Source organism: Molothrus ater, chromosome 1 (genome assembly GCF_012460135.2).
Source record: "Molothrus ater isolate BHLD 08-10-18 breed brown headed cowbird chromosome 1, BPBGC_Mater_1.1, whole genome shotgun sequence".
In the NCBI taxonomy this organism is placed as follows: Eukaryota; Metazoa; Chordata; class Aves; order Passeriformes; family Icteridae; genus Molothrus; species Molothrus ater.
The window spans coordinates 17,442,579-17,448,311 of record NC_050478.2 but is presented as its reverse complement, the minus strand read 5'-3'; the positions used below and the strand labels follow the sequence as shown (position 1 = coordinate 17,448,311).

Below are 5,733 nucleotides of genomic sequence, written 5' to 3'. Positions count from 1 at the left end.
AGCCCGGGGGAGAAGGAACACGCTGTTCATTGCCGTGGCTCCCCGGGAAGCTGCAGTGCGGCCGTCTGGCTCGGCTCGGATGCTCACCCCGCAGCACGAGTTTGGCTCGGGGGAAACTAGGGGAGGTATTTGAGCAGGGTAAGCACACAGTGAAAGCTAAGAACAGAAATCATTGATAAATAAACCCCAAAGCTGTTGGCTGAAATCCCACTAAATGGGCGCCGGGAAAGGCGCAGGCGTAGGTTTGTGATGCTGCCGGCACGACACTGCGTGGTTCGTGCCATAAATCGGGACAGCACCCCAAGGGGACGCGACGCCGTTCTCAGTGTGCCTGCCTGTGGTGACAGTCCCTGAGTGTCACCACAAACCCAAACCTGAGCGGAGATGGCAGTGCCCTTCATCTGCAGGGGGCACCCCAAGCACACCCCATTGCTCTCATCACACCCCACATCAGAACTCAACAGCTATCGTAGTTTTATGGAAGTTACAGAAAATAGTATTTATTATCAACCCCAAGCCAACAGTTTCCCATTGCCTTGGGGAAGATTAAATAAGGACCCATGAGTGGGATGTAAAGAAGCAAAGCGATGATTCGATTCAGAAATCATGGGTCTGGGGGGCAAATTTCAAAGCAAAGCTTATCCTTTTTCTAAGCGGGGGTACGACAACACCGAGTGAATCATCACTCCCAGGAGAAAAATAGGAGGGTGAAAACCCTCCTACCCCTCCTGTGAAAGCGCTGTCTGTGCCCAGTTGTTCCCATGAAATAACAATATTGGCTGCCGGGCTTGTTCTCCCTTGCAAATAGATTAGGCTGCTGCTGTTTAAGCTTATTGAAGATAATGCCCTCAACTCCCAGGATTACCTTATCAGCAGCAACCAGATGGAGCGTATCAGTCATTCCACACCTGTTGATCCTACATGGGAGCCAAAAAATTAATTGCTTAGAAACGTAAAAGTAAAAACCTAAAATCATGGAGGGGGGGAGAGAAAGAGAAAAAAAAGATTAAAGGGAAAAAGTGGGGAGGGATGGGAACTTCTTGCCTGATACTGGTATGAGTGTCAGCACATTTTGGAGGATGTCTTATGCGGCATCTGATGCAGTTTGCAAACGCGTGAGGATGGAGACCCCAGAGAGCAGGTATTTTTGGCAAGAAATAGCTATTTAGCTGCTACCAGCCGTGTTTAATTTGCATACATATGACTCGTGGAGATAACAGCAAATGCAAAAAGCTTTCTAAAAGGATGCTGCACAGGGATGCTGTCAGCTTCCCGCTGCCGGGGTGCCGCTTCCCCGCCCCGAAGCGCTGCCAGCGGGAATGGGGCTCCCCGTTCGGAGCCGCGAGGAGGAGCTCCTGCCTCGGCTGAGTCCCCCCACGGGCCCGTGTCTGTTCCCAGCCTCCCCGTGCTGCGGAGCGTGGGGGAACAAAGGCTCCCAGCCCGTGACAATCTCCAAGTGCCCGAGCCACGAGTGTGAAGCAGATTAGATCTCCACGGCTGCCACGGGAACGTGTACTGTGAATCAGCTTGGGGAGCAAACACATGAGAGAAGGATCAGGCTTCTTCCATCTTCTATTAATCACTAGTCAGAGTTTAAGTGATGGGAATAATGGCACCAGATTAGGGGAAAATTCATACAATGACAAATATAGAAAACCTGATACTTTTAGTGTTGCCCTCTGTCCTGAGGAGCCCCGGGGCTGGGGACGAAGTGAGGCTGCAGGGATGTTACTCAGCTCCCCGCACCCGTGGGGCAGCGTGCAACCACCGCAGCCCGGAGGAGGCAGCGGGGCGGGGTCTCACCCTGCCCCACACCTCGCGCGTCTCTCCGGGCACTCTGCAGACTGCTTATCCATGCACATGATGTGGCGGCAGGTGCCTGTCAGGTTGGCCGGCTGCGGCCGGCGGGCAGCGCAGCAGCCCCGGCCCCTCGGCAGCCCCCGATGGCGAGCGGGGTGCGCTTGGGGAACATGGGCTGGAGCCCCGGGGCACACAGAGTGCCCGAGGCTGCCCGGCAGGTACAAACCTCCCGGTGCCCATCAAAATAAGACCTAGAAGATGCAGCTAGCGTGCGTGTGCACGCACTGGGGAGACAAGTTACCTGCTTTTGTCACTGTAGGTAGCAGTAGCCCGAAGACGCAGGTGGTGGCAGATGTTTGTGCCGTGGAGAAGTGGAGGAATTGCCTATCACACCCCAGGGGAGCCCCACTCTAAGCAATTACTCTATAAGGCCTTATTTTTAGAAATGTCTTATCATTTCAATTCCCTGAAACTAACTTTGCATGATTCAGACATTTTGCTGTGCTGTATTAAATGACAGCAGTCTTTCCACACTCCTTTATTTATAGATAGGAAATTAAAAGAGTACTGCTAGAAACAGCTGGCACTTAAGAGTCTCCTGATCAATTTGCACAGCACACATTATTCCTCCTTGTTGATTTAGCATAATTTTTAATTAAAATTGGCAAATCTCTTAGGCCAGTCTGCATTCATGACCTTTAGCCCCAAATATGTTAACTCCTCACTGGAATACTTGGGCATTTATTCTCAATCTTTGTCTCTTCTTTTAATTTTTCTCCCATTAAGGGATTTCTGACAGTGACAACTGTCAGAAATTTCTTATTCTCCTTATTTACCCTATTTAGATTTGCATAACCTCTTAAGAGCTCCTTAAGAGGAGCTGGACTCTCATATTTTACTTCTGTGCAGGAGTCCACATCTGCTGTGTCATTGCATGGACCAGTCATGTTGGGGAAGGTTGGTGATGTCTTAAAGAGTTCTATAGCACTGTTATAGTGTTATATCTAGTTATAGTTATACACTGTTATAGTGTTATATCTATAACACTGTGGCTTGAAATGGGTGTGAGAGGGAGAATGGTTTACAGAGCTGAGCTATTTTCATGCAAATAGAGGACCACTTTCTCAGCATTGCATTTCATGTCCTGTCATATGTAACAACAGTTTTGTTGTCCTCAGTGTAGCAGATAAACCTCTGGGAGCTGAGTGCTGAAACAGAAGTCTATGTAGCTGCCACCAACAGATTTTTTTTCCCTAATCTGCAGCACTGATTATGAAATAGCACCAGAAGCCTTGTTGGGCACAGCAGTGCCCTGTCCATACTGCCAAATTGCTGGGTTAGCTCCTGGTGTGTTTCAGTAGGGCTGTTGAGGGCTCTCCTGATTCATTCTCAGTCCCTGGATGGAGAGAGCAGAGCTCCTGATGGGCAGTTCAGGGTGAGTCACTGGGCATCGTGAGCCTTTTCTGGCATGTTCAGCATTAGGGAAATGTGTAGAAGGTCACCTCAAAGATTATTAATAATGAAGTGGAGATTATGTAGAAAAGGTCTGCCTACTGGTTCACAAAAAACCTGCTGTAGAAGTGCCTATACCAGGAAAAATGGGTAGGAATCTTCTTGTGTGACTGGTCACTGAAGGTTTCTGCAGTGTTACGTGGCAGAAATAGATGCCTAAAAGCCTTTACCTACCTCACCTGTCTGTTACAAGTGTTCTTTCAGATGGGATGAATCACTTCCCTGGAATTGCCTGTTCCTCTTCACTGGCTCTAAAGAGAGTTATTTGTCTTCATTTGGCCAGCTAAATACAACCCCAGGCAACCAAAGGGGAAGAAAAAAGAGCTTTTTCCTCTGTAAGGAATAGGGTCTGAGTTTCTCACTGACTCTCAGTACAGGAGGTACAGGAGATTTAGGGTCAGTCTCTGCACACTCTGTAACAGTGGAGGGAAGCAGACACCTCCAGGGTAATCCTGATTTATGGGCAGCACTGCCCTGGCAGTGCTCAGCTCTCTGGGCTCCACACAGCACCAGAATCTGCTGCTCCACAGGCAGCTCACACTTTTGTCCCAGCACTGCTGCAATCAGTCCAGCCAAGGTGAGTTGAAATAATTCCCTGGAAATAAAACAAATGAAAGAAAAGAAACCCCACAACAACTGAAATCTATTGTGGCAGCTCTGCCACACTCTATGTCTACCACAGCAGAAAGCAATCCTTTATGAAAGAGATGCCTCTTGGAGTGCCTCAAAAGGATCCATAAACACAGTCTCTATAAAAATACTCATCAAAAATGTGAGAGAGCCACGAGGCTGCACAGACTTTCTGTAATTTCAATCCTTTTGCAGAAAATTGCGGGAAAGAGACTAGAAATACATGTATATATTTATGTACTAAACATTATCTGTCAAAAAGATCACAGTAAGATTTTTGTCTTTTATGAAACAACAGTGACATCCAGTGGTGCTGTAGGTGTAGCCAAGGAAAGGTAAAGCTTTTCACCCTCATGGGAGGCTCCCTGCCCCTCGTGGGAGGCTGGCAGGAGGCAGGCAGCTCCAGCTGCCCCCTGCCTTCAGCAGCTCCTCTGTAAGGGATGAACCTGCAAAGGAAAAGAGAAAGAGGAAAAAACCGGTGTTTTTCAGAGCACGGAGTGACGATGCATGCATTTCAGGGGCTTTGTAACAGCACACACAGGTAAAAAAAAAAGCAGCCAATTTTCAGAAAAACAACATCTTCATGTCAATTAAAGTCTACTTCCGTGTAAACAGATGCATCCTATAAAAACCTACTCCCAGGCACTTAATTTCACTTACTTTAAGACATAATTAAAATTGCCTTTTTCCTTTCTTTAATTTCTCTCCTATTTTCTGTTTTGTGTACTGATTTGTAACCTTTAAAAAAATTTCCTTGGGCTTTTTCTCTAATCTCTTCCAATTCCCCCTTATTTTTCTACCATTTAGATTTGGATTGGCTCAATTAAATTTTCTTTTCTACTTCTGACTGGTTCTCTTGAATAAGCTCTCAGGGAGCGTCTGCCTCCTTCTGCTGTCATTTTGACTTGCTTGCTTATTGCTTTTCATCTATTTTCCTGTAGGATTTCATTTTAATCCAATTTACAGTGTCAGTAATCTGGGTCATTTCTTTTAGTTAGATTTAGATTCCAACTAATTTCCTTTCCATTGACAACTGTCCAGCTCGCTCCATTTAAATCATTGTACTCACTCTGTCTCGGCCACGCTGTTCCCTTTCCAGCTGGGGCTTGCTGGCTCTCCCTGCTGCTGGCTGGGAAGGGAGGGAAGGGCTGGATGGCTGCGAGATCAGGTGGCAGGAGGCAGGGCATCAGAGGCAGACACCCTCCCCAGCCTGGCCTCCAGTTATTTACTTGTGCAAGTGGTGGGAGTGCAAATCTTCCCTCTGTGCCAGCACCCCTGGCAGTCTCAATGCCGGGTCCAGCTGGGTGCAGGAGCACAGCGCCAGAGACATCTGATCCAGCATCCCCAGGGACAGCAGCTCCAGCATCCCCAGGGACAGCAGCCCCAACATCCCCAGGGACACCAGTTCCAGCATCCCCAGGGACACCAGCTCCAGCATCTCCAGGGACACCAGCCCCAGCCTCCCATGGACACTGATGGGAGCCAGGCTCTGTCTGCATGGGTGTGCCACTCCTTGGCTTTGTCGAGGAAGAGTTATTTGCCAGAGCACATCTAAAGAGCCATTAATTAGTGGTGTGAAGCCAATACTCAGTAAGAAAAGCATTTGAAACCCTCCCCCTTATCCCTGAACCATGATGCGTGCTCTTGTTCTCAGAGTAAAATGGTCAAAATTTGTTTGTCAGGCATGACAGCGAGCTGTGAATGCTCTTCTTTCCAGGGTAACTCCAGGAGGTATTTGTAGCTGTATTATGGTCCTCTCACTTTTGCTTTCTTTCTTTTTCTTCTGTCTTA

At 48.1% G+C, this 5,733-nt stretch overlaps 1 long non-coding RNA gene across 1 annotated transcript; it reads right to left on the bottom strand.

Moving 5' to 3' along the window:
* Positions 1-4,102: 4,102 nt before the first annotated feature.
* LOC118683931 (uncharacterized) lies at positions 4,103-5,072 on the bottom strand. The gene is made up of 2 exons (XR_004979744.2): positions 5,012-5,072; positions 4,103-4,388 (listed from the first exon to the last, which is right to left on the bottom strand). It is a non-coding gene; the product is annotated as an uncharacterized LOC118683931 (long non-coding RNA).
* Between the last annotated feature and the right edge of the window lie 661 nt (positions 5,073-5,733).